At 48.1% G+C, this 25,071-nt stretch overlaps 1 protein-coding gene and 1 long non-coding RNA gene across 2 annotated transcripts in view; one reads left to right on the forward strand and one right to left on the reverse strand.

Annotated features, from left to right (window-relative positions):
* Positions 1-1,766: 1,766 nt before the first annotated feature.
* LOC120401844 lies at positions 1,767-16,369 on the reverse strand. Its single transcript, XR_005596775.1, has 4 exons — positions 16,029-16,369; positions 14,069-14,282; positions 3,111-3,569; positions 1,767-2,275 (listed from the first exon to the last, which is right to left on the reverse strand). It is a non-coding gene; the product is annotated as an uncharacterized LOC120401844 (long non-coding RNA).
* A 3,638-nt stretch (positions 16,370-20,007) lies between these two features.
* The window catches only part of STX7 (syntaxin 7), a 42,763-nt gene continuing 37,699 nt past the window's right edge, over positions 20,008-25,071 (forward strand). Inside the window, exon 1 of the mRNA XM_039532076.1 lies at positions 20,008-20,132. The gene's annotated coding sequence lies outside the window, so the exon portion shown is untranslated. The remainder of the gene's footprint in view (positions 20,133-25,071) is intronic.

A 25,071-nucleotide genomic window follows, 5' to 3' on the forward strand; every position in this document is an offset into this window, starting at 1 on the left:
ACTTGTGCTTTAATAGATACGATATAACAGATGGATGAGACAAACTAGAAGATGGGCAAGGTAGGGAGATTGAAGGATACTTGAGCATAGACTTAAGAAGGTTCTGTGGGATTTTCAAATGCACCCAGCACTGGCCTAACTCTGCTCCTGTTGAAGATTAAATCCCACTTTAAATAATATGCAAAACACTATGGAGTGTAAATTTGTTTGGGTGTTTTTGCAATACATGTAATTAACTTCTAAACAGTTTGGGCCAGGGACCAGCTTCCACCATGTTTGTACAGACCCTAGCACACTGGGGCTGAGATTTCATTAGGCACTACTTTAATACAAATAAATAAATGCATAATAATAAATTACTGTTATTCATTCTGATGAGCTACATGAATAAAAACTGCCTTGGAAACATCAGTTTATCATTTCATACATGTATTAGTTTTATTGTTCAAAACTTAAGATAAAAGAAGCGTAATTAGAGGATAAAATTCACGCTGGTACACAAGGCCCTCTGTATCACTTAGGCTCTATAAAGAAAGTGTTCACTAGAATGTGGGCAAACAGCTGTGAACCATATGTACTACAGAAAGGGCTGCCAGCCTTCCTGGCTAGCAAGAGACTTTAGAATTGGTGGGAGGGAGAGGTGGAAGTTGATAGGCCACACAGGGCCAGCTCCAGGCACCAGCTTATCAAGCAGGTGTTTGGGGAGGCCACTCCGGAGTGGGGCGGCATTTTCAGCTATTCGGCGGCAATTCGGCGGAGGGTCCCTCACTCCTGCTCGGAGCGAAGGACCTCCCGCTGAATTGCCGCAGATCGTGATCGCGGCTTTTTTTTTTTTGGAGGGGGGGGGGCTGCTTGGGGCGGCAAAACCCCTGGAGCCGGCCCTGACACACACCCTTGTATGATACTTCAGTATTCATGGGCCAGTGGCAACCCTCCTTGGAGAAGAGGGCTGTGACTGATCAATCCTGAGACCTCTAACAAGCGCTCAGAGTTTTATATGCAGAATGTTCAATGAAACTTTACATGCCCAGTCTGTGCAGCAGGGTCTGATCAGTTCAACAGCACATTACTCTGTTTCCAGTTCACTTTCAGAACACGATACACCGTATGGAATAATCCTCCTCATTTCAGGCACTGGGAAAGACACCCCTCTTCCCGAAGCCTTTCCCACAATAAGGAGGAATACAGACTGGCCTGGGGTCTGTATTTCAGAGATGCTGAGTACCCACACCTCCCATTCACTTCAAAAAGAATTTTGGGGACCACTACCTCTGAAAATCAGCCACCCCCTTGTTTTTCCTCTTATTCCCCTTAGTTTTCCTCTGCCTAATATGGGCACATGAAACATGATTTTGCCTTGATAGGAGCAGCGAAGATGGTACATAATCAGACAGTTATTTAACCCTGAACGCAGCACCCAAATGCTACAGGGCTGGAAGCTCTAGCTATAAATAGATGAGACAGTCTGACAGATAATATTGCTTAGAAGCATTTATCTTTCCCCTCTCTTGGAGCGATTGGGTTTGTATTGTGATCTACCTCTCCTCAGGGCCGATGTGGGGTGGGGGGAAAGCCGGTACAAATTACCTGGAACCAACGGTCTGGAAGGGGGCCCGGGGCCTGGCTTCGATGACCCTGTTTAGCCAGTCCGCCTTTGCTGGGGGGCCTGAAAAAAAATTTTCACTGGGGCCCAAACCCGGTCTCGGGGGCCCTGCCTTTCCTCCCATCCTGTGACATCATTCTGGCACAAGGAAGAATACAATCAGTTAAATATTTCATGTATTTTTATTGGTCTTGTAACATAAAATAGCTGCTGGAGATGAGGAGAAGCCAGCACCATGCGCTCACTTGGAAGATCTCCATGGGCCACCAACAACCTGGAAACCACAGTTTGGGAACCTCTGCTTTATATCACAAGCATTACACACTACCATAAGAAGACGTTAAAAGTAGACAGAGCTGTCCATATGCTGTGAATCAAAGTAAATTGTCCCTCAAGTTCCAAAGTCTCTTCTCTGAAAAAGGACATTTTTGATCAAAAATACAAATCCAAAACAAAATACTGGTAGGTATATTGCATTGAGAGAAAGGGGTTCTGATCTCAGCTGAGTCTGTGAATCAGGAGTGAGTGTACTGATTTCAGTACAGTTATATTGGTGTAAAACCAATGTGAGATCAAAATGAAGCCCTAGATCTTCAGCTAGCAGAGGAGAGCAGTATAACGTCACTGTTGTGCCATCTAGTGGGTAATACTGGGTTATCCTGAATATTTCAACTGTAAGAAAAAACAAACAATACAAATAGCAGCATTAAAATCATGGCTAATCAAAATGAAATATTAAACCCATAATCAGCTTGCATACAGAATTTATGTAGTGTATGGTAGCATTTTTATTTTTAATGTATAAAAATATCAAAAAGCACCTATCCCTGCTCACTTGAATTCCAAATAGCTGGCATAAAGACCTCACCTAAGCCCTGCCAGTCTACTTTGTTCCACCTCTGGGATGACTCCTCTCTGGCATGCTTTAATAACTATGACTAAACACTATCACATTGTTTAAATTAATTGAAGAGTAGGCACAGGGTCTGAAACAGCCAACCAGATGGAAGAGTGTTGTGGAATGAGTATTGATATCAGAACTTCAGCTAATGTTCTTTCCTTTGTTTGGGGGTTTCTTCTAAGTTTTTGAACTTCCTCTTAGTATTATTGCATTGTGGTAGCACCTAAGGGCTCCAGGCAGGGATCAAGGCTCCACAGTGCTAGGCACAACACAACAAAAAAAAACAGTCTCTGCCTTGAAGTGCTCACAGGTTAAGTAACAGCTGTCACTCTGCTGTATTTACAGAAGAATAACATATTTGGACGGGTTTTTTTTTAATAAAAGAGACATTAGACTCTAATTTCAGACTCTGAATTAACACTTTATTCTAAAAATGAAAAAGGCAGTGATGAGAATATTAAGATTTTTGATATCCCCATTAAGAAACAATAATAAAATTGTAGAACTGCCTAGATTGACTGGGAAGCTAAGACAGTGGGTGGAAACAATTCTCATTAAATATTGGAGACAGGAGAGGGTGGAGGTCTGAACTGCTTTGCTAACTACCAGGCTCCAGGACCCTTCCTGCAGGGTTTCCAGGCTCATGCTCTGCAGTCACAGTGCCACAGTAAGAGAAGTGCAGGGCTGGAATGGTGAATAGTCTGCCTGCTTTCTTAGGGAACAGAGTCCAGCTGTATAGAAAGATTCCAAAACTGGAGACTAAGATAATCTGTTCACCCTTTGGGAAAGAGAACGTGTGTGTGTAGAAGCTGAGTTCTCTTAAGGTGTGGCCCCTCTTGTTGTGGAGGGTCTCTAGGAGGGCATGTGGACAGGCTCCTCTATCTGCTTGCAGTTGAGATCTATATTGGCAATTGTTGGGACGGGAAAGGAGTTGGATCTTCTCCCCCTGTTCTTCTGGGTTTTGGAGTTGCTTGTGAGGGTCTCTAAGATAGCTGGGGGCTGGTACTTCTCTTCCTTTCCTCCTGGGCATTAGCCATTAAATGACCTGAAATTCAAAAAGAAATCCTACAAAGAGAGGAAATGTGAATTGCTAAGGAGGAAAGAACAGTATAAGCATGTAGGGACAAAATCAGAAAGACTATGGCACAAAGTGAGTTACACCTAGCAAGGGACATACAAGACAATAAGAAGAGGGTCTTTAAATATATTAGGAGAAAGAGATAGGAAAATGTTGGTCTTCTACTTAGCGAGGAAGGAAATGGAGAGGGCATTGAGAGGTCGAAGAATGGGATCATCTTCTCTTTGGTACTAATTGTCCCATTTTGGGAGGTCCCTGTGGGAAGAGCAGTAAAGGTGCCTCTTTCCTGATTCTGACACCCTTCTCTTCCTGGGAACTGGCTCCATCTATGGATGAGCATCTGCTCCTTTCTTCCTGCACTCTGATTTCCCACCTGGTAAGGGCCTTTGGAAGGACAGTGAAACATAACAACACAGGAATGACCTTACTGGAGTAGATCAATAGTCTATCCCAGATGTGGGGAAACTATGGTCCGCAGGCCACACCCACAGGACCATCCTGCCGAGCCCCTGAGCTCCCGGCTGGGGAGCCTAGTCCCTGGCCCCTCCCCCACTGTACCCCCTCCTCCGCAGCCGGGCCGCGGTCTGGCCCGCTGCTCCCGCTGAGCAGCGTGGGGAGTGCAGCTGGCTCTGGCTGGGTGTTGTGGCTGCAAGCGCCTGCTGCTGGTAAGGGGGGGGGAGCGAGGGGGTTGGGTAAGGGAGCAGACGGTCTTGGGGGGCAGTGAGGGAGGAATGGGAGGTTGGATGGGGCGGAGGTCAGGGAATGGGGAACAGGGAGGGTTGGGAGTGAGAGTCCCGGGGGGCCTGTCGGGGACAGGGAGCAGGAGGGATACTGGGGGGCAGTTAGGGGCGGGGAGTCCTGGGAGGGGGTGGTCAGGGGATGAGGAGCAGAGGGCGGTTGGATAGGGGGTGGGAGTCCTGGGTGGGGGGATAGAGGTCGGGGCAGTCAGGGGACAGAGAGCAGTGGGGTTGGATAGGGGGCGGTGGTCCTGGGCAGGGGCGGTTAGGGGACAAGGAGCAGGGGGGGTTGGATAGGTTGGGAGTTCTGAGAGGGGCAGTCAGGGGGCAGGAGGGGACAGATAGGGGGCAGGGGCCAGGCTGTTTGGGGAGGCACAGCCTTCCCTACCTGGCCTCCATACAGTTGTGCAACCCCGATGTTGCCCTCAGGCCAAAATGTTTGCCCACCCCTGGTGTATCCAGTCCAGTGTCCTATCTCTGACAGTGGTCAGTATCAGATGCTTAGAGGAAGGTGAAGAAATGCCACAATGGTAAATTATGGAATAATCAGCCCATAGGATGAGCTTCTTCTTGTCAGGAATCAGGGCCTGCAGAAGAGCCTGGAACCACTGAGTTGACCTACAGCTGAAGACCCTGATTAACCAGTCCCTCTGTCTAAAAGGGCCTGCTCTTAATATCAGCAGCACCAGGCTAGCAGCTGTTCAACAATTATGCCTGCAGCTGCAATTGTTCCTGTGCCTGCCTTCTTCCCAACATTGTACCAGCCCTGCTTCTGCCTTGTTCCTGCCAAGATCAAGCCTGCTCCACCCCTGCTCCTGTTTGGTTCCTGACTCCGGCTCTGACTCCTGGTTCCTGATTCTGGCTCTGACCTTCAGCTCTGATTCTTGATTCCTGACACCAGCTCAGACAACTTGGTGCTGTTCCTGGCTTCTGACTCTGACTACTAGGCCTGACTCCCTCTGCTCCGATCACTAGGCCTGATCACCTGTAACCCAGTTTGTGACAGTTTGAACACCAGCCCCTTGAGAGAAGGGACAGGTGGGCATCTTGCAGGACCTGCAGACTCAGGTTGCTGTCCTGCAGCCACAGAATGTGGTACTACAGACACAGGCTATGCTGCCCACAACTCCAACTCAGGCCCCTCAAGAACCAAAAATTCCCCAACTGGACAAGTATGCCAGCAGCTGCAGTAAATTCTTTGGGTTGCTGAATTAGTGCTGGCTCCTATTTCTGTTGCACCCATAGTCATTCCCCATGAACCAGTCCCACATGGGACTTATCATCCCTCTGACTTGGGGAGGCCTTGGCCCGGGTCTATCCACTCTAGGAGAAATCTAGCCCTCTCCTGGACCAGTTTGAGAATTTCAAGCCACGGCATAGCTTTTTGATGACCCGAGTCACATGCATACAGCAGTGGCTGCACTCCAGATGTTGCGGGATGGGTGCCAGCCAGATGCTAATTATGCCATGGCATTTCAAAGCCTGAGAACAGACACGGAATGGAATGAGGCCATGCAGCACTATCACTACTGGCTTGGCCTAGATGATGAGTTCAAAGACAAGCTGGCATGGGTGGAGCCACAAGCCAATCTGGAGACCCTAATTAAACTGTTCATTAAAACTGACAGCTGCATGATAGAAAGCCACCAAGAAAGAAGGTCAACTTCCCGACCCCTGCTAGTCTTGCGGTCTCTGGTCTGCCAACCATCTGCACCCTCCCCGCAGCCTGAACCTATGCAGCTCAACCAAGCCTGGCCTCACCTCTCCAAGGTGGAGAAAAACAAGTGTTGGGCCTATGCCTTTATGGTGAAAAACTGGAACATGATCTGCATCCTGGTTGGGAAACTCCAAGCCCCAGCCACAAAAGAGGGATCTGGGCTGGGTTGGTGTTTGCCTCCTCACTTTAATACCCTACACCAACATTTTTTTGGCTGGTACTTTGGTGATGGCTGATTGGGCCAAACACACTTCCTACGCCCACTGCAGCTACAGCACCCGATGATGTTGTAGGTTAACCTGGAAGCACTAGTGGACTCTGGTGCCTCAAGCAATTTTATGGCCTTGAAAGTTGCTCAAGCACATAATGTCCCCACCCAGTACAAAGTTCCCCCCAACTTGATATAATCAATTGACAGACATCTTTTTGGGCCCAGTCACACAAACTGCCCCCCTAGAAGTCACTACACTTCCAGGTCCCGTGTAATTGAGAAATCCTTCCGTTTTGATTGATCTGTATGCACCATTCCCCAGTTGTCCTCAGTATTCCCTGGCTCATTACCTGTGATCCATGTATCCTCTGGCAGACTGTCGTGTCTGGAATGTTGCATTTTAGTTCATCATACTGCCAGAAGACTTGCCTCTCAAAAGCCATAGACCAGAAATCCTCTACAGCTCTGCCTATCTCCCAGGATCCTTGGCAACTGCTGCGGCCTCCCTAACAGCTTCAGTAGTACCCACCAAATACTGAGATTTTGCTGACATGTTAGACAAAAAGAAAGCTGACATCATGCCACCTCACTATAGTTATGGCTGTTCCTTCGACCTCCAGCTTGCAGCAGAGGTCCTTTTCGGGTGTATCTATTCTCTCTCAGAACCTGAGCTACAGACTCTCTAGAGTTATCTCCAGGAAAGCCTGAAAAAGGGGTTAATCCATTCCTTCAAGAGGCTCCTACTTTCTTTGTGGGTAAGAAGGATGGCTCCCTGTGGCTTTGTGTGGAACAACAGGCATTAAAAAGCATTACTACCCAGAACTGGTACCCATTACTCCTTGTCAATGAGCTCTTTAAAGGACTCCACTCTGCAAAGGTCTTCACTAAGTTGGACCTTTGTGGAGCTTATTCCTGGTTTGGATTTGAGAAGGAAACAAATAGAAGACCGCCTCTCGGGCATAGTACAGACACTGACTAATTCGATATGCCATTTGGCCTGTGTAATATTCCAGTGACTTTCCAACAGCTCATTTGTGATATCTTTAGGGACATGCTACACCAATTTGTGTTTTTTACCCCGAGGATATCTTCATTTTTTTCCAGTTATCCAGTTCTTCACGACCAACATGTACGCTGTGTCTTAAAAAGACTCTGCCAAAAAAATCACCTGTATACAAAGCTTGAGACGTATGAATTTTACTAGGAGACAGTTGAATTCCTTGGGTATATTGTCTCCCCCAAGGGACTAACCATTGACCCATGCAAGGTGACGGCCATATCTGACTGAGCCACTTGGAAGGACAAATGAGAGAGACAGCAAGGCAGTTTATCAAAGGGTTTTCTAGCCCTGATGACAGAGCTTCTGCAAGAAGGATCCCGGTTCATCTGGTCCTTGAAAACTCAGTCTGCGTTCAATTAGCTTAAAAAAAGTGTTTACTTACCACAGTACCCATCCTTATCCCTCCAGACCCCACTAAACCATTTACAGTGGAAGCCAACACATCAGACTTTGCCATAGTCAGTGTTATCCCAACAAGCTGGCCCTTGTAGCCAACTTCCTCCCTGTGTCTTTTACTCCTGAAAGCAAACCCCATCAGAAAGAAATTATGATATCTGGAACAAGAAGCTGTTGGCTATCAAGGTGGCCTCTGAGGAATGGTGTCATCTCCTGCAGGGAGCCCAGTTCCCAGTCCAGGTCCTTACAGGTCACAAGAACATTGAGTACCTCAGAAAAGACAGACACCTCAGTCAACACCAGATCTACTGGTCCCTCTTCTTTGCCCGATTTGACTTCTTGGTAACTTTGGGGCCAGAAACGCAAAGGTGGATACTATGTCACGCAAAGATAAGTATTTCAAACCTGGCAGAAAACTCCCTTCCAGAGTTCTTAAGGTGTCCAATTTTGTCAACAGGTCAGTAGACAGTAGCCTGATATCCTCCATTCATTCTCTGCTGCCCAACAATCTGTTTAAACCCAGGCCCTGGATGATGTAGATGCCCAGCCTGACTGCAGGATGATGTCCTCTATTACAGGGATCACATGTCCCAAAGGAATAATTTAAAGACCTGAAGTCTAGGCTATGTCATGACATGCTGCTTGCTGGTCACTTAAAACCAGGATCCAAGTCTTGGATTGGCCTGAGGAATTTCTGGTGGCCAGGTCTATGTGCTTACATCAAGGAGAATATAAAGTCCTGCAGACTCTGTTCTTGAATCAAGCGCCTGTGCTCAAAGTCACTCAGCTCCTTCCAGCCTTTGCCCATTCCACCCCAGCGCTGGTCTACCATATTTATAGACTTAATTGTGGAGCTGCCTTGCTCTCATGGGCTTACAGTGATCCTAGCCATGTTTGATCTCCTAACAAAGATGGTGCATTTTGTTCCAGGCTACACCCAGAACAGCTACCATCCCAGAAAGGGCATGTCTCTTCCTAGAGAACATCTGTCACCACAGATTACTAACCATCAACACATCAGACCTGGAACCCTAATTCATCTCCCATTTTGGTGAGAGTTTCTCAAACTTCTTGGCATTGAATCCCTCAGCTCATTTGTCTATTACCCTGAAACCAATGAGTAGAATGAGTCAACTAGATTTTGGAACAGTATCTTTGCTGTTTTTCTAATTAGCAGCAGGATTACTGCTTTACCCTGCTTCACTATATGGAATTTGCCTATATTAATACAACCCATGCCTCCACCCAACAAAGCCCATTCTTTGCTTTCATCCTTGTTTTCATCCAGACATACCATGAGTTTCCTGATACCTGCCACTGCAGACTTGACTACCCATCTGTGCAAAGTTCACTAAGAACTCAAAGAACATTTGAGATCTGCTAAAGAAATTTACAATCAATATGCTGACCAGAGGCACCAGACTGCACCCAACCTTGCCATAGGGGACAGAGTTTGGTTATCCATAGAGAATCTTAAAATCAACCTGCCCATCAGCCTACCTCGACCATCAGTACCTGGGCCCATTCAAGATCTTGGAACAGGTCAACCCAATAACATTCAAGCTGCAGCTACCTGAACCCCTAAAAAGCCATCCCATAATTCATATCTCCCTTCTAAAGCCTTACATTGAGAACCTCTTCCTGAACTGCTCCAACACACTGCCTGTCAGGAATCAGAGCCTGCAGCAGAGCTGGTCTCCAGGCAGCCTCATCAGTACCATTGGCCTGCAGCAGGCTGCCTGATTAACCATGCCACTTGATTGGCTGCAGAGGCCAGTAGGCTAGCTCTTAAACCAGCAGCAGCAGTTGCTGGCTTCTCAACGTGCATACCCCCCCACCCTGGCCCCACTGTGCCTACTCCTGTGTTACCTTGTTCCTGCTGCTGCTTTCTACCCAGCCTTGCCTGAGCCTCTGTCCTGCCCCATCTTGAACCCCTCCTGGCCTGATACCCTGCACGCTCCAGTTCCTGCCCTTCAATTTGAGCTCCTGACTACGGACTCTGGCTCGACCCTTGGCTCTGATATCCAGTTTCTGCCTTCCAGTTTGACCCTTGGCTTTGGCTCCTGACTACTGATAATGTCTCTGACCTTGACCAGGAGGCCTGTCACCCGCTCCGACAATGAGGCCTGCTGCCTGCTCTGACCCGAAACTAGACCACTCTCATCCCAGTCAGTGGCTACTGCCACTGCCCATGATTGTTCAAGGGCTAGAAGAACATTTGGTCCAATGAATTCTTAACTCCCAGCAAGTTAGGGGGAAACTCCTGGTGAACTGGAAGGACTATGGTTCAGGCAGCTGGGAGCTGGTGGAGAACATCCAGGTCTTGGACCTGCTATGGACTTCATCTAACATATCCAGAGAAGCCAGACTCCTAGATCCCTAGGAGGTGCCCTCAAAGTGGGGATGGTACTGTCAGGAATCAGGGCCTGCAGATGAGCCTGGAACCTGCTAGTTGACCTACAGCTGGATACCCTGATTGACCAGATCCCCTGATTGGCTGCATCACCAGTAGGGCTGTCAAGCTATTAAAAAATTGCAATTATTTGCGGGATTAAAAAATTATGATTAATTGTGCGATTAATCACACGGTTAAACAATAATAGAATACCATTTATTAAAATAGTTTTGGATGTTTTCTACATTTTCAAACACGTTGATTTCAATTACAACACAGAATACTAAGTGTAGAGTGCTCACTTTGTTCTATTTTTGAATGCAGTTTTTCTTTTATATAAAATTCTACATTTTGTAAGTTCACCTTTAATGATAATGAGATTGCACTATAGTACTACTATGAAGGAATTGAAAAATACTACCATTTTTACAGTGCAAATATTTGTAATCAAAATTAATAATATAAAGTGAGCAGTGTACACTTTGTATTCTGTGTTGTAATATCCAAACTAGATACAATCAATTTAGGCTTGAATAGAGACTGGGAAGGGCTGAGCCACTGAAGTATTCTCACACTTATCTTGATTATCACTTCAAAAGTTTTTTCTCTTACTTAATTGGCCTCTCAGCATTGGTAAGACAACTCCCACCTTTTCATGCTCTCTGTATGTGTGTGTATATATATCTTCCATTCTATGCATCTGAAGAAGTGGGCTGTAGCCCACGAAAGCTTATGCTCAAATAAATTTGTTAGTCTCTAAGGTGCCACAAGTACTCCTGCTCTTTTTGTGTTGTAATTGAAATCAATGTATTTGAAAATGTAGAAAAAACATCCAAAATTACTTAATAAATTTCAATTGGTATTGTATTGTTTAACAATGCGATTAAAACGGTGATTAATTGTGATTAATTTTTTTAATTGCAGTAATTTTTTGAGTTAATCACATGAATTAACTGCAATTAATTGACAGTCCTATGCACCAGGACTGCTTTAAAGCCCAACAGCAATACCAACCTAGTGCCTGCTCAGAGTTACACCTGCGCTGTGATTGCTCCTGTGCTTGCCTTGCTTCAGTCCTGCTCAGACCTTGTTCCCAGCCTCATTCCTCCCTTGTTTCAGTCCACTCCACTGCATAATTCCTGTCTCAGGCTCTGAACCCGAGATCTGACTCCTGGTTCCCAACTCCGTCTCTGACCTTCGGCTCTGACTCCAGCACTGACCCTCCGTGCTCTTCCTGGCCTCTGACTCCACGTTTGATCACTAGCCTGAGAACCAGTGCTCCGACTACTCAGCCTGGCTGCCCCACCCTGGTCCATAACACTTCCTAACACCTGTCAGTTAGTGGTTGTCTTATGCCTTAAAGCACAAGAGTTTATAAACTTCCATTTAAAAAAAATTAATTTAAAATGAGGATATTCACATTATCCATAGAAATCTCATTCTTTTGTGAATCCTACTAATGATATCCTTATGGCAGTAAGTTCCACCAGTTAGTTATATTTGTGTAAAAAAAATATTTTTCAGTTTTAAATTATCTGCCTTTCAATTCTTCTGAAAGTTCCTTTGTTCTTATGAGAAAAAGGATAAACAGAAATGCAGGATATACTGTTCATTATTTTGTATACCTCTGTCATGACCCCTCATGTGTATCTCTTCTCTAAACAACTTCTTCAGTGCTTAGCTAGACAGTTGGCTGTAGCGATCATTCGCCATTTGGTCCGTTCCTGCGCAACAGCAAAGTCTTGATGGCCTGAGAGTCGGAACAGACTTGATGAACCGATGTAATAGAGAGTCTGCCTCTGGGCTGCCTCCACCCCTCAGTTGGTGGAATTTTATCCCGGATGTTACAAGCCACCCGGAGAATGGCGTTCACTGGAACATCTTGTGGCACCCTTGTGACATGTCCGAAAAGCATAAGGCGCCGCCTGTGGACAATGGCCCCAGTAGTCTGTAGACCCAAGTGACCATAAACATCTGCATTACAGATGAAGTCATTCCTCTTTATGCCCAATATATGACATTGACGTTTTGTGTGGATAGCCCCCAGCTTTGTCCAGTCTGAGTGGCATAGTGTCCATTTTTCACAGCCGTACAACAGTATGGGAAGGATACAACTCAAATAAATCCTGAACTTGGTTGTCATACTAAGATGATGTTGATTCCATATCTGTTGTAAACAGCCCGTGGCAGATGCTGTGATGCCAATCCAATGGAGAAACTCCGTGTGAGAATTGGAGGAGCAGGCAAATACAGAACCCAGGTAACAAAAGCTGGAAACTGATTAGACGGATTCGTTGTTCAAAGTGAGCAGGGACCAAGCAACCTCCACGTCGTCTGGCAGACTAGTTAGAGCCAAGAAACTGTTGCTGACATCAGTACAAAACCTGTTGGCTAAACCTGGCACACTTCATCATTGCAGAGGGCCAGGGCCAGTGCAAGGATACTTGGCACCCTAGGCGAGACTTCCACCTTGCGCCTCCCCCATCCCAACCCCTCCCCCCAGAGCATCGATTATAAACTTTCAAAAATGAATACTGCATAATATGGCATTGTTCATTAGAATTAATACACGTTCAACTTGAAAACTTATTAATTTCATTATTTAGTCTACGTATTTAATGAAAATAAATGAATAACCTGACAGGGTGTGGGGCTGGCTGGCTTCGGGCAGGGTGGTGTGGCAGGGGTTGGCTGGAGATAAGGGGGTGCAGGGCTGGCTGGAAGCAGGGGACGGAGTGTGGCAGGGGTTGGCTGGAGACAGAGGGTGCAGGGCTGGCTGCAGACAGGAGGTGTGGGGCTTGAGGCAGGGCAAGGGGTGCGGGGCTGGAGGCAGGGCAAGGGGTTCAGCAGGGGTTGGCTGGAGGCAGAGGGTGCGGGGCTGGATGCGGGCAGCGCAGGGGGGTGCGGGGCTGGCTGTGGGCAGGGCAGGGGGTGCAGCAGGGGCTGGCTGGAGACAGGGTGCAGGGCTGGCTGAGGGCAGGGCAGGGGGGTGCGGCAGGGGTTGGCTGGAGACAGGGGGTGCGGGGCTGGATGCGGGCAGCGCAGGGGGGTGCGGGGCTGGCTGTGGGCAGGGCAGAGGGTGCAGCAGGGGTTGGCTGGAGACGGGGTGCAGGGGTTGGCTGTGGGCAGGGCAGGGGTGTGTGACAGGGGTTGGCTGAAGACAGAGGGTGTGGGGTTGGCTGCGGGCAGGGCAGGGGTGTGTGGCAGGGGTTGGCTGGAGACGGGGTGTGTGGCTGGCTGCGGGTAGGGCACAGGGTGTGGGGTTGGCTGGAAACGGGGTGTGAGGCTGGCTGCGGGCAGGGCAGGGTGTGTGGGGTTGGCTGGAGACAGGGTGCGGGCTGGCTGCGGGCAGGGCAGGGGGGTGCGTCAGGGGCTGGCTGGAGACAGGGTGTGGGGTTGGAGGCAGGGCAGGGGGTGCAGCAGGGGTTGGCTGGAGGCAGGGTGGCAGGTACCAGGGCCGTCCCTAGATATTCTGGGGCCTTATGCAGTCCCCCCGCCGGGGGGGGGGGCATGGTGCCCCCAGCCTCTGTGGGGGGAGGGTCCTCGGGGGGGCGCCCCAGGCTTCCGTGGAGGGGGGTGGAAGCAGGGGGGTGGGGCTGGCTTTGAGGGCAGGGGGGAACCACCCCCCAGCACTCACCAGCGGCGCGGCTGGGGATGGGTCTCTGCACTTGCCCCCGCCAGTGAGTGCAGGCCCGGCCCAGCTGCAGAGCTCAGGGGAGTGGGGGCGGGGCTGAGCAGGGGCGGAGGCCCTGGAGAAGAGCCAGAGCAGCAGGGAGCAGCGCGGCGTCCCCGGCGGTCAGAGGAGGAATAACATCACTTCCTGTCCGGCCGGCAGGAGCTCATCAAAGCCGCAGCGCCAGGTGAGCATCCCAGACATTTTGGGCACCGCTTTTTGGCGCCCTCAAATTTTGGCACCCTAGGCAGCCGCCTAGTTTGCCTAATGATTGCACCGGCCCTGCAGAGGGCTTACCTGCTCACTGGAGCATAAACACCATATGGGCGACTAGATGGTGATCTGTGTTCGCCACGCATTCCACACCACGATATACTCGACACACAATAGGCATCTCTTTGCCTCCTGTAATGATGCAGTCCAACTCCTTCCGAGTGATGCCATCACGAGAGATCCATGACATCTGGTGTAGGCATCGCTGCTTGAACCATGACCCAAGAAAGGAAAGATTCTGGGGGCACAGAATGTAAGCAAGTGGTGAGAGTTATCACTGGGTGTGCCTGAACCATAATGATTAGTGACCTGTTCAAATCCAGTTCACAGAAAGCCAGTAACTGCATTTAGGTCACTCAGGATCAAGAGATTATCACATAGAGGGACTGTAATTGGAACATCTAGTATGTAATCATAGAAATGATCTTTAACTGAGTCAGATTCCTCTGTTGGCGCATAGACTCGTATGAAAGTGACATAACCGTGCAGATGTTTAAGACACGCAATAAGTAAATGAGGAGACACGGGTGTCCAAGTTGTCACTGTGGACTTGGCCTTGTCTCGCAGTCGTAGTGCTACTCCATATAAATGATTGTGGCTGCCAGAATACAGAAGTAATCTTCCACCTCGTGACATCTGTAATCTATCAGCCTTGCTTCTGTTAGTCCGGCGACTGATATACCAAGCTAATCCATTTCGTGTTAGACAGTGACCTGATGACCATGCCTGTGAAGAGTTCCAATGTTCCAAGCTGCAATTTTGGTGGACTGTCAGAGATCCCAGATACAATTGAAGGCATTGTAGGGGGGAAGGAGAGCCCAGCAGTTTGAGCATTGGCCTGCTAAACCCAAGGTTGTGAGTTTAATCCTTGAGGGGGGTCACTTAGAGATATGGGGCAAAATCAGTACTTGGTCCTGCTAGTGAAGGCAGGAGGCTGGACTCAATGGTCTTTCAGGCTCCCTTCCAGTTCTATGAGATAGGTATATCTCCATTTTTTATTTTTTTTATTGTCACAATGTATTACAGACATGCCTGCCAACATCAGAGGACACACATTCCAGGGTGAGAGAGGGCTTTGGCACAAACCCCTCATGCTTGCACTGAAGGGAGATGGCACCGACAAGGCATCTACAGCTGAAAATAAGGCAGGGCTTTAACTCTGGTGCTGGGTTATTCATGGTCAAACAAGGGCAAACGATTATCCCAGGAAATACCTTGTCCTACTGGGATGAGACAGAGGCTCAGTAATGTGACCCTTTTCCTGGTCTACCAGTACTGGCTTCATGCTGGGCAACCTGAGACATTGAGTCTTTCTCAGCAACTTCCTTCACCTCAGGTAGCTAGGTGCCCTGAATCTTCACCACCTGTGTTAGCCATCATTTTCAGAGATCATGTTGGATCTGTCCACCTTTGTATAATACCCAAGATAATATTTTGGACAAGCCTTCATCACTGATGGCATAGCTCCAATGAGCAACCCCCTACTTCAGATGTTACACCTCCTCCACCACCATGAGGTACAGATCAGACTTAGCAGGGGGGGGGGTGTCTTCTCTAAACTACAGTCTCAATTTTGTCCATCTTTTGGTACTTGTGACACAATTAAGGTGGGCCCCATCCAGTGCGGGGCAAGTGCACCCGCCTTCCTCGGGGAATAGGGTCAGGTGCATGAGCTTATTTCCCCCAACTCAAGTCCACACATCTGGGCTTAGCTGTGGGGTAGAGTGGCCCAATGGCCAGAGTCTACACAAACCCCCTGCTCATTCAGGGTAGTACAGCCTAGTGACCAGAGTCCATGAAACATGCCCCCCTAATATCAGGGCAGTGTGGCCCAACGGCCAGAGTTCATGGGGGCCACTGGCAGCCCAGGTAGGGAGGCTCAGGCCCACCCAACTTGACCATGCCCTGACCCAGGGTCTTAGTACTGGTCAAACAATCAATTATCTGCTCAGCAGGTAGTCCCACCGAAACACACTGAGCTTACCTCAGCAGGACATACCACTCCAGCACTGCCCCTGGGTCACATCCTACCGTAGTCTCAGGCATTGTAGTCCAGGAGGCTTTGGGATCTCTTAGTTCCCCAGCACCGACCACTCCCTGAGGCTCCATGTGCTGCTGGGGTCCAAGGCTGTGGTCCACATCTCCACTCCCTTCTGGCACAGGCTGGACACCAGTCTCAGCAAGCACTCCCAACACATAACCTTCCCCTACCAGCATCTCCTCCTGACTGAGCTGGGCTGCTTTCTTTTATACTGGTACAGCTGGAGCATGCCCAGTAGGGAGAAAGGGGCATGGCTTCCTCAGCCCACAATGTGGCTTTAACCCTTTCCGATTCGGTGCGGGGCAAGTGCGCCCCGTCACAGACCTCTAATAATGTATCTCTTGTCTCCAATCCCCTTGTATTTTTGCTATATATATATAGATGAGGTGGCAGAACTGAACACAGAATTCCAGGCAAGGGCATCAAATTGATTTATGTAAAGGCATTATCACTTTTTCAGTATTATTTTTAATCCTATTCCTTATGTATTCTAACATTATGTTTGCTTTTTGATTGAGCAAAGGTTTCCATTATATTGTCTACTTGTATACCCTGGTCTTTTTCCTGAGTGAATACAATTAACTTAGAACCCGGTAATGTGCATGATTAGTTCCAATTACTACTTCCAGTATGCATTATCATGCATTTGTCACCACTGAATTGTGGTCTGTCACAGGCATGAAATTAAGACCCTGAAAATAATCTCATGAACCTCTGCAGCCTCAAACACTTATCAAACAATTTTCTCTAACTGGGTGTATTTGGTCAGTGTCTGAAAGCCATCTGGAACAGTATCTATGTGCTTCTAGTAGATTGTAAACTATCTGGGGCAAAGAAAGTCTTTTATTTTATATATGTACAGTACCCAGCACAATAGGGCCCAAATTCTGATGCTGCATGCTGGGATGAAGACACTGTTCGCTTCACCCTACCTATGAAAACCCTTCTAAACACTGGAGTAAATTGCTTAGGGAGATTGTGAAATCTCTGTCATGGGAGGTTTTTAAGAACAGGTTAGACAAACACCTGTCAGGAAATACTTAGCCTTGCCTTGAGTGCAGGGGACTGGACTAGAAGACCTCTCAAGGTCCCTTCCAGTCCTATGATTCTATATGTCTCGTACCAAAACTGTTCTTTGCTATCTTCTCTCCAAAGGGAAGTGGCCCAATATTTCAATTTGAAAATCTGTTCATGTTAGCTGTATCTTTGTAGTCAAATCCCAAAATCTTTTGTTAATAATCTGAAAGTCAAAGTATGTTCACTGAAACCTTCACTAAGGTTTGCAAAACTTTTATGAGAACTGAGGATAAGTTTTTCATAAACCTTGATGGAGTTTCAAAAAGAATCATTTCCTTCCCTGTACTGTATTAGGGAAGTTCTCTAAAAAGTGTGTAGGTTGGGTGTGGGAGGTGTTAAACACTGTGGTACAAGCCAAGTTCAGCTTGAATTTCTATTTATTCATTCAAATTTCTAAACTCGGTGTGAAACTCAGAAGGTGCAAGCACAGGATTAAATAAAACAACAAAAGGGCTCCTTGAAACTTTTAACACTTTAGCAGAGATTTAAAGAACACACAAGATGAAACCTTTTAGTTTCCCACAGTTCTGCCAATGCATCTTTACCAGCTCTAACATTTCTGGCATTATATTTTTAAAATAACCAAGGAAAAATTAAGTATCAGAGGGGTAGCCATGTTAGTCTGGATCTGTAAAAGCAGCAAAGAATCCTGTGGCACCTTATAGACTAACAGACGTTTTGGAGCATGAGCTTTCATGGGTGAATACCCACTTCATTGGATGCATCCGACGAAGTGGGTATTCACCCACGAAAGCTCATGCTCCAAAACGTCTGTTAGTCTATAAGGTGCCACAGGACTCCTTGCTGCTTTTAAGGAAAGATTACAAATTTGTTTTCATGTATTTTCATGGAAAATATTGCTGTTTATTTTCAAGACTTAAGTGTTAACTGACTTGGAGTTTTGCACCAAATCCTCAGATTCTATTCATTATTTATTCAAAATGTAATGACGGAAGAAATCAAGATTTGTAACAGATTCAGAGGTAAAACCTTAGGGGTCAAGGTTAGGCACAGACAATGTGGGTGGGCAACGGGCAGAAAGCTAATGTTGTTTATGGTTAAGGCTATGAGTCTGTCACAGAAGTAATGGATTCCGTGACTTTCCGTGACCTCCGTGACTTCTGCAGCTGGTGCTGGGCCAGCAGCAGCAGTTTGGGTGTGTGTGTGGTGGGCTAGGGAGTTAGGGGAAGGGCACTTATCTCAAGGTTGGGGGATCCCCGGTTCCCACGGCCCTGCCACTCCTAGGCGGAGAAGGGGCCAGAGGGGGGCTCTGCGCCACACACTGCTAGCGCCTGCAGGCCCCTCCCCTGCAGCTCCCATTGGCTGTGGTTCCCAGCAGCTGGCGCTCGTGATAAGAGCAGCGCATGGAGCCTCCTGACCCCTCCGCCGCCTAGGAGCTGCAAGCACGTAGAGCCGTGTAGGGAGCCCCTGCCAGCCCTTCCCTCCCAGCAACAGCGAGGGTCCCAGGCCACGCTGCCTGCCCCCCACCCTCCCACCAGCAGGGTGCCCTGGGCCACTTCTCCCAGCACCCGTAGTGCCCCCGCCCAAGTTTTAGTCACATGTATTTTTAGTAAAAGTCATGGACAGGTCATGGGCCGTGAATTTTTGTTTACTGCCCGTGACCTGTCCGTGACTTTTACTACAAATACCCGTGACTAAAACGTAGCCTTATTTATGGTGCCATCAGCCACCCTAGCGGGTGTGCAGTAACAAGTGGGGCTGGTGTTGAGACCTGGGCTTCAAACCCAAGTGGAAGAGATAGCCTAGAAAGAGTGTGGTGCATGTGGCAGCTACTTATACTGTGGCATTGTGCCTCACTGTGCCATCCTGCTGGGGGAGTCTTGTTCCACATCACCTTGTACCCCAGGCTCCTTTGCACTGGGACAAATTAGCCCAAGGGGGATGATAATCAGCCCAACTCCACAGTCAGGAACTTTGCTGCAGAAGATGAGCCCCAGGCCATACTGCAGGGCTGTGCTCTACTCTTAGCTGCAGCATCCCTGCTGAGAGAGAGCTGGCTGGGTAGTTAAAGGGGTAAGACATCCCAAGCCATGAGGCTCTAATCCTCTCAGGATCCCTTATGATGATGCCTGCCTGTGGGCAGGGGCGGCGAGTTGTATGGGCCCGTGGTGCCTGTGCTCCAGAAAATTCAGGGCCCACGGGCCCCGGCTCCACCAATGTTCGGTGCCGGGTCACTCCCCGAGCCTCACCTGCCGCCCCTGCGCGCCCCCTCCCCCGAGCATCCTTACCTACCCTGGGCAGCAGGGGGGGGCTTATTTTGGCTGGACCTCCTGAGCAGCAGCGGGGGGGGGGGCTTGAGTGAGTGTTGTGCGGGAGGGGGCGGGGGGGCCTCTCCCCCAGAGCTCACTACTGCCAGCAGGTAGAGGGCTGGGGGGAGTCCTCCTCTCCGGCCCCCCCACCCCAGCCCTGGGGCAGCCTGCCTGCTGCACCCCAAACTCCTCAGCCCCACACCCCCTCCTGCACCCCAACTCTCTGTCCCAGCCCAGAGCTTGCACCCAGCACCAAAACCCCCTCCCAGGGCCCGCACCCCTTCCACAGTCAAACTCCCTCCCAGAGCCTTAGGCGGGTGTGGGGTGAGAGCAGGACTCGGACCCGTTCTGGGCACCGCCACCACCAAAAGTTGTACAAACCTGCCGCCCCTACCTGTGGGGAGGTACCTGCTTCCCCATTATGGAGCCGCCCCACGTCGCCCACACGCCCCAGCAGCAGCACCCACATCTCAGCCCGGTAGGGGGCGCAAAGCTGCTGCTGTCGTTGTCACTCGTCGCTATAGGGCCAAGGCGAGGGGGCGGGGCCGGCGTGCTCAGCCCCGCCTCTTTCCCCGGGGACTTGTGCCGCAGCAGCTGGGTAAGCAGCCGGTCAGCTGAGCGGCGGCGGCGGTAGCGTGAGCGTGGGGTCCGGAGCCCAGCTGTGCTGGGAGGCGCTGGGCAGCAGAGCCGCAGGGGCCGGGTAAGAGGCGCTCCGAGGAGCCTGGGGCGCAGCGGGATTCGCCTTTCCCTGTGGGTGTCTCGGGTGGGCGCCGCCCTGTTCCCGAGCAGCAGCAGCTGCTCCGCGGCAAGGGGGGTAGCCGGGGCCGCCCTGCCCGCGAGGCGGAGACGGCGGGGGGTGCCCCGAGCCCCCAGGACTGCCCGCGGGAGAGGGAGTGGCCGTGCTGACGCTGCGACGGCGGCGGCGGCGCTGCCAGCGGGAAGGGGATAGTTCCGCATTCCCGGGGCCCTCAGCTGAGTTGCTGCAGTTCCGTGCGCTCTGCATCTCCCCGCAGCCGGCTGGAGAGAGGGCAGCCCTCGCTCCGCGGTGGTGCTGGCGGCCCCAGGGAGCGTGGAGGGGCACAACACGCCAGCCCGCCTCCTCTGGGACCGCTTTCCCCGAGCCAGGAGTGCCCATGGCTGGAACGCGCCGTGCAGGCCCAGTGCGTTCGGCGAGGGATGCGTTCGGGTGCGGGCAGTGCTTGTAAAGTGCAGACGTGCCTCATACTTCCAGAGAGACAGGCGTCACACGTGCCAAGCCAAAGACCCCTGGCCCCGTCTGTCTTCCTTCGCAGCCCTGCAGGGTTGCGATGGTAAAGAATTGCGGCGTTCCTTTCTTCTGTCTGCGCAAGGAGCGTCATTAGAAGCATGAAATCAGTGCTACCCCAAAGCTGCTATTTCTCTGCTTGAGCATGGAACTTCTGCCTAAATCTTGCCCAGCTCTCCCGCTGTCTGACTTCCTGCTATAGGTTTAAAGAACATCATGCATCTGACGAAGTGGGTATTCACCCACGAAAGCTCATGCTTCTATACGTCTGTTAGTCTATAAGGTGCCACAGGACTCTTTGCTGCTTTTACACACATCCTTGTATGTATCCCTTTTTAGGGGTTGTCTACACAAACAGTTTTCAGCAAGCTGGTGCAGAAAGCTGTCTTGCAGTAGCCTACTGCGCACCAACTGTCTATGCGGAAACTACTACCATAGACTAAAGGGTTCCTTGTGTACTTTAATCTGCCTCCATTTCAAAGTGGATAGAGCAAAGCACACAACTGAGTTTTTAGTATGCAGCGGCACGGTCCACGTTGCATTGCAGGCTAGCATGGGGTGGGTTTACACCCCAGTGTGCTTCAAATAAGTGTGGATAAGTCCTTTTCCCATACTTCCCCTTCACCCTCTGAAAAGCAGGAGTTGTAGTGTTCTTGGGAAGTTGCTGGACTTTCTGTGTGCAGAAAGTTAGCATGTGAAAGCCTAAGGAAGTGAATCTTTCATGTTGTGTTCATTATCACATTCAAGATTTGTGCTGTGATGCGTATGTTTTTGTGTAAATAAGCTAATGTGCTCAAAATCTGCTTGGCCTGCTGTCACATAGGATAATTTTTGATATGTTACATGTAGCTATGTTCCTACAGAGAGATGTGGGTCTCATACATTAATAGATTCCAATGCCAGAAACAGACAATTATGATCATCTAAAGATAAACACAGGCCATAGAATTTCCCCTAAATAATTCCTAGAACATATCTTTTTTTTTTTTTTAAATTAGAAAAACATCCAATCTTGACTTTAAAATTGTCAGTGATGGAAAATCCACCCTGGCCCTTGGTAAACTGTTCCAGTGGTAATTACTCTCACTGTTAAAAAATTTATGCCTTTTTCCCGTTTGAATTTGTCTAGCTTCAACTTCCATTGGATCATGATGTTTTTTCTTTGCTTGACTGAACATTCCATCATTAAATACTTGTTTCCTCATGTAGGTACTTCCAGACTGTAACCAGGTCACCCCTTAACCCACTCTTTATTAAGCTAAATATATTAAAATCTGTGAATGGAGTCTTAAAGTGTGCTGAGGGTATACACTTTCCTTAATACTATCTTTTCAAAGTAATGGTTTTGCTCTTCTGTTACTTAGGGTTGTTTGCCCCAAAGTTTATAAAGTTTCCTCTTGAAGAAGCTAGTGTTATATTTTATTTAAATGGCTTATTTAGGACAATTTTCTGGTGACGTGTACTTTATTTATATTGTAGTAATTTCCAGAGGTCCCATCAGGGCACAGTTGTTCTAGGTGCTGTACAATTAGCACAATTTTTGGTGAATTTTAATACAGATGATATCCAGTGGTCCTTGTTAGTGCCTAATTCCTTACATGCATCAATCCTGTTATTTCAGTCCTGGGCTGTATCTGAATAAAGCATATTACGGAGATGGAAATATTAAGGTTACGATTTAGTCACAGGTATTTTTACTAAAGTCATGGACAGGTCACGGACAATAAACAAAAATTCATGGCCTGTAACCTGTCCATGACTTACATTATAAATACACCTGATTAAATCTTGGGGAGGAAAGGGGGTCAGCTGCACTGGCTTCTGCTTGCTTGGTCCTGGGGACTGCCTGAGCAGTGGCCAGTGCGGCTGGCCCCAGGGATGCTCCAGCAGTGGCCGGTATGGCTGTCTTTGGGGCTGCCCCAGCGACTAGCTGCAAAGCTGCTCCAGCAGCAGCTGGTGTGGCTGTCCCTAGAGCCACCTGAGCAACTGGCCCTGGGGGACCCTAGAGTCAGCCACGGTGGTGGCTGCAGAAGGCATGGAGGTTGCAGAAAGTCACGAATCTGTGGCTTTGGCTACACTGGCGCTTTACAGCGCTGCAAGTTTCTCGCTCAGGGGTGTGAAAAAAACATACCCCTGAGCGCTGCAAGATACAGCGCTGTAAAGCGCCAGTGTAAACAGTGCTGCAGCGCTGGGAGCGCGGCTCCCAGCGCTGCAAGCTAATCCCCACGGGGAGGTGGAGTACGTGCAGCGCTGGGAGAGCTCTCTCCCAGCGCTGGCACTGTGACCACACTCACACTTCAAAGCGCTGCCGCGGCCAAGCCCTGTGACTTCTCTGACCTTCATGACAAATATGGAGCCCTAATTATAATTTAATGGGTATGTGTGTTAATTTATTTTACTTAATTTTCTGTGCAAACTAGATGCATCCTGCAGGCTCCTGGCATGATGCCAATGTGATCTTTGTTGAAAAATTTGTATACCTCTTTGCTACAGTATGAGAACAAAATATTGGCAGTATCTAGGAACAAAAGTTAAATTGATGTATCTGGTTTTATTTGCATTTCAGAGTGGACAATAAGTAAAATCAAAGTTGTTTTTTGTTTTGTTTTTGTTTTGTTTTTAATGGGAAAACCTCAGAGAAAATGTTCACTAAATGGATATATTCATACAATGTAAAGATTGCCAGGATAAGTGTACAAACAGTGTAAAATAGTCAACACACTGACCAATTGAGGTGCAGTATATTTTTGGACAAGGATTACTGATATATGATTCACAACTGCATTAGTTGTTGAAGGAGAACAAAGTGTCTGAGCCTGGTATTAAATAAACAAATGCTGCTAGTAAAAATAATCAAATCATAAATACCCTAAACTAAAACTGAAAGTAAGTTGTTCTGAAACAATTTAGTGAGGCTTCCCCTGAATGCACAAAATGGAAACCATATCCTTCCATAAAACATTGTTTTGCCTCATGTTTTTCATATTTAGCTATTTCCAATGAACATTACTTCCATGACTTACATTGAGGACAGGTGGGGTTTTACATGTTAGCAGAACTAACTTTAATCTGAGGAGGAGCTCTTAGAAACAGAGCTGCTTATACTTTGGTATTTCCCAGAGGCCCTAATTGTGATCAGGGCCCAACTATGCTAGATGTACAAATATGTACAGATGTTAACTGCCTCAAAATGAGTACAGATAAGAAATCTGATATTGCAAGATAAACTGAAGTTTCTTATTACGTCATATTTTCGTCTACCCTTTCTTTGTCTTCACTGTCAACTATACCAGCTTTACTGGCTCTTTGTTTTCTTCTTCCATTTTTGCACCTTCTTCCATGCGTGAGCACGCGCGCGCTCTCTCTCTCTCTCTCTGAACTCCTGATTCTATTTAGCCAGGCCTCCAGTCAATTTCTTTTTGTTCAAATCTATCCTAAAGACTCAGTTGTTGTGTGAGACTTCCAAAAGCTAACACAGTTAAATGTCTCCTCCATTCAGTATGACTTCAAAAGAAGGGAAAAGTGGGAAGGAAGGGTGGGGGGAGAAAATAATGGTAAGGGCAGTATTTATTTTTTGTTATGAATCACCAGTGCCTAATAAATATTACATAACCAGTGTGACTGATTCCAATTCCATCCTGATTTAATTCTGGAGAAGACGCCTACTAAATCAATTAACCTATTGCACAATCTGATAACAAGCAAGTTTAGCTTTTTAAATCTTCATACATTCACCTGGGTGTTGAAGTTAGGAGGTTCATTTTTTTTTCTTCTGTGTGTGTCTAGTATATCTTATGAACTTTGAATTGAATTACCTGGATGTCTTGATCCTTAGGACCTTTTAAAATACACAATAGGATATATGTTTTAAATTTGAATTGAAAGGAAATAAAAACATTGCAAACTCTCCTACCATTTTAACTTGATAACTGGATCAATTTGTTTCACTAAAATAGCAGCAGGCTGACTTATTTTATTCACTTTGCTCTCATGCTGCAATAATAATGGGGAAAAGTGAGGTTTTCAGTGTCTTTAAAACTTACTTTCTTCTCAAATGTCTCAGAACACATAACTAGTGCCCACTACCTTTTAGGTATGGAAACACGTGTGAGGATGGTACCAGAACACTCCGGTACTAGCACATTCCCCACAGATAACAGGAACAGGCCGATCCATCCTAAAGACAGGGGCAGGAGGGTAATATCGTAGAGTTGTTTTGTTAGAGGCGGCACCTTAAGAGTAGAGGGGTTGCGCCCCTATGTGTCAGGAGTGATGTGTGTTCCTGAGTGGATGTCTTTTTCTGGCCTAGGAGGGCAGTGGTAAATCCTGCCTCTGACTGAGCCGGTCCATTGTCAGGGAGCACATATGTACTAGC

The sequence above is a fragment of the Mauremys reevesii genome, linkage group 3 (genome assembly GCF_016161935.1).
Source record: "Mauremys reevesii isolate NIE-2019 linkage group 3, ASM1616193v1, whole genome shotgun sequence".
Lineage (NCBI taxonomy): Eukaryota > Metazoa > Chordata > Testudines > Geoemydidae > Mauremys > Mauremys reevesii.